General features: G+C 45.6%; 1 pseudogene; it reads left to right on the top strand.

Annotated features, from left to right (window-relative positions):
• The first annotated feature begins 923 nt into the window (after nucleotides 1-923).
• On the top strand, nucleotides 924-2318 carry LOC143386872 (putative ribosome biogenesis protein RLP24 pseudogene; annotated as a pseudogene).
• The last annotated feature ends 1235 nt before the right edge of the window (nucleotides 2319-3553 follow it).

The raw sequence follows: 3553 nt of genomic DNA, 5'->3' as shown, positions 1-3553 counted from the left end.
AGTTCAGGTGATTGTACTGAACTAAGGATAAGTTCTCAGGCTTGATCATTTACTAGGGTTATGTAAGATGTGAATATTAGGGAAGGCTAGGTGAGGGGTGTACTGAAGCTATCTGTTCTATTTTTGGCAACTTTTCTGTAAATCTAAAATTAGGTCAAAATAAAAGGTTTAAAAAAATGCCACTTCGAAAATTTAGGGCAGATGCCTGGAAGGCCTCATGGGAAATTTCACTGCTCTGCCTGTCTTTGGATTTGAGATTGGGAGACCTCCTGTCCTCAGAGCATTAAAGCACCCACGGAGATTTATTCAGTCATTCTGGCCTATGGTTGGCCAAATGGCTTATACCTTTAGGTCAGACTGACCCCCCTTTCTCCTCTGCAGTATGGAGCCCTGAGCCCCCCACCCCACGTTGGGATTCTCATCCTGGCTGGCAGAGGCTGCGAGGTGAGGCTGCAGCAGTCTGGGGAAGGCTTGGCAGGTGAGTGAGAGGGTGCTCCAGAGGGAGGGAGGCTCAGACAGTGTTTAGCTGTAGAGTGGGGCTTAGCAGAGGCGAGGGGAAAAGGGAGGGAGGCTCTCCTTCTCAAGGGGCCCTTTCATGTTGAAATCAGCCATCATGAATGCTGTTGGCCCAGGAGCCCAGGCGTGGGAAATGTGAGAGCCCCCTTATGTCCCCTCATGTGACATGTCGTCTGTGGCTCCCAGCCGGCCAGCCAGGATGCATTAGGAGAAGTGTCGGTGTGCACCTGGGGCGGGGGAGGGTCCCATCAAGACATTGACCCACTCAGGGAAGGGAGATTTGAAGAAGCAAGTTCTAGACTCTCCTGGTGCTGGAGGGGAGGGTGGACTGGGCACCCTGTTGGCTTCAGGATCAGGGGTGGGGCAATTGACAAGAATCCAAGAGAAGGTCAGTGGGGACCCACGCGGCCTCAACATGCGTATGGAGAAGTGTTATTTCTGTTCAGGGCCCATCTACCCCGGCCACGGCATGATGTTCGTCCGCAATGATTGCAAGGTATTCAGATTCTGTAAATCCAAATGTCATAAGAACTTTAAAAAGAAGCGTAATCCTCGCAAGTTCAGGTGGACTAAAGCATTCTGGAAAGCAGCTGGCAAAGAGCTTACAGTGGATAACTCATTTGAATTTGAAAAACGTAGAAATGTACCTGTCCAATACCAGCAAGAACTATGGAATAAAACTATTGATGCAATGAAGAGAGTTGAAGAGATCAAACAGAAACGCCAAGCTAAATTTATAGTGAACAGATTGAAGAAAAATAAAGAGCTACAGAAAGTTCAGGACATTAAAGAAGTCAAGCAAAACATCCATCTTATCAGAGCCCCTCTTGCAGGCAAAGGAAAGCAGCTGGAAGAAAAAATGGTACAGCAGTTACAACAGGATGTGGACATGGAGGATGTTTCTTAAAAATCTTACTCTATAATCATTTCTATGTGTACATTTGAAAATCTCCTTTGGAGACTTAGAATTTAATTCTAAATAATTAATTTTTATATAAGGTCACTGAAGTGAAAGGTGATTACAAATACTGTTCTACATTGCTATCTGCAAAGCATCAGATTATGGATGTTAGATTGCACCTCATTGTAATGTCTTCATTGATAGACATGCTTATGTAAATCATGAAAATTCTCTTTATAAATGCACAAGTGGATTGTGGACAGAATGGTCATGCCTTTTGGATAATGGCAATAGGCAGCATTTATTTAATAAGTAATTACAAAAATTTATGGCCAGTGATAGGTAAAATCAAATTTTCTTTGCAGTAAAATGTTCCCTTTATTATGTTATAGAAGGGAGGATACAACAATCTCAAAATGTATGGCAATCTCAAAATCATTTATTTTAGTATTTTCTGTTTTGATTTATTAGCCTAAAGGAGCATAATGGCCAAATACCATGAAGCCTAGTTATGCTAAGCTGTTTTGACCTGGTTTACCTGTTGTTGGCAGGTAGTTGTGAGTGTTTGTGAGGAGAGCTGACTAATCTTTATTTGAAATGGCACTATATTATTTCTGCTTTAGAGAATACTCAGTTCTAATTTGTGATTCCTGGTAGAGCAAGCTCCCTCCCCCCTCCCCTGATGTAGAAGCAAAGAAATCCTAGTGTCTTAAAATTTGTTGCGGAGTTTTCTTTCTTTTTAAAAACAGGTTCTTAATTGTTATGGAATATAGAATTTATGAGTATAACATCTGCCCATTTGTACATAAAATAAAAACATTTTTAGTGTGTGCCTATATATTATTTAAATATACTAAAAAATATGAGGTATTTTTACTTGGAAGAAAATAACTTTCTTTACACATACTACTTTATTAGGAAATATAGTTAATTAAAGAGAAATTTATGCTTAGCAAAAAAAAAAAAAAAAGAATCCAAGAGAAGGCTCTAGTCCCAACCCTCTCCAATGCCCTGAGTAGCCTGCTTCTCGCCAGCTCTGAAGGTGCAGACCCTGCTGACAAACCTCCAGGGACAAGAAGCTCACTCTATCCTGGGAGAGCATAGGGTCCTGGCATTGGTTCCACCTCTGGATTCAGTTTTCATTCCCAGCCAGGAAATCTGGGACATTGGACAGGGGAGGCTGTGGCCCCATCTTCCCTGGTACACTCTCAGCCCAGGAGTGACCCCTGCTGTCCGGACAACCCTGGAGGTGGAGGACTATGCTGGCTAGCTGTGCATGGATTGTGCTGGGTGGCCCTGCCAGCCCCCTCCCCACCCCGCATTCTGTGTTGCTCTCCGCTGGCCTACAAGGTTCTCCTCAAATGTACTGCCACAGGAGGGAGGTGGGTGAGGCCAACATCTGGACCAAGGGGACATCATTGGCACCCACAGCTGGAGCTATCAGCAGCCAATGTTTACCCAGACATTATTTGCCTTTGTAAGTTCCTGGCCCCCAACATGCCCCCCCTGAGGAGAGGGTCCTGAGCCTCCTCCCCACGACTGGGCAGGGACGGACCCGAGAGCGCCGTGGCTGGCTGGAGTTCAGATCCTCCCATCAGCTTCGGCTGCCTGAGAGAAGAAAGGGCTAGCCAGCTGGGCTGTCCCTTCAGAGGTGTGGGCACGAGTAGAACAAGGCCATGGAGAAAGTGTGAGTGGACCCTGGACACAGCGTGGAGCAGAGAGGAGGGCCAGACCTCTGGAATATTTCAGAACCTTGCTGGCTGACCTTGGGTCAGTCTGTTCCTCTGTATCCTGTGCCACCAAATGGGAAGATTTCCTTGCCACCTGATTGAAAATAGTCTCTGTTTTAGTCAGCTTTTTTGCTGCACTATGGAAGGACCCAACCAGAAGAATTATAGAGAGGAAAAAGTTGCATTTGGGGCTCAGGGTTTTAGAGGTCTCAATGCACAGACAGCAGGCTCCATTCCTCAAGGTTTGAGGTGAGCTGAACCTCATGGCGGAAGAGTGTGGTAGAGGGAAGGGGCTCACATGATGATCAGGAAGCAGAGGGAGGCTCCACTTGCCAAATACAAATATATATCCCAAATAATTGGCCCATGACCCTCCTCCCCAGCCACACCCCACCACTTCAGTCAC

Source organism: Callospermophilus lateralis, unplaced genomic scaffold, assembly GCF_048772815.1.
Source record: "Callospermophilus lateralis isolate mCalLat2 unplaced genomic scaffold, mCalLat2.hap1 Scaffold_929, whole genome shotgun sequence".
In the NCBI taxonomy this organism is placed as follows: Eukaryota; Metazoa; Chordata; class Mammalia; order Rodentia; family Sciuridae; genus Callospermophilus; species Callospermophilus lateralis.
The sequence above is the reverse complement of the archived record's forward strand: the minus strand, read 5'-3'. Positions and strand labels throughout refer to the sequence as shown.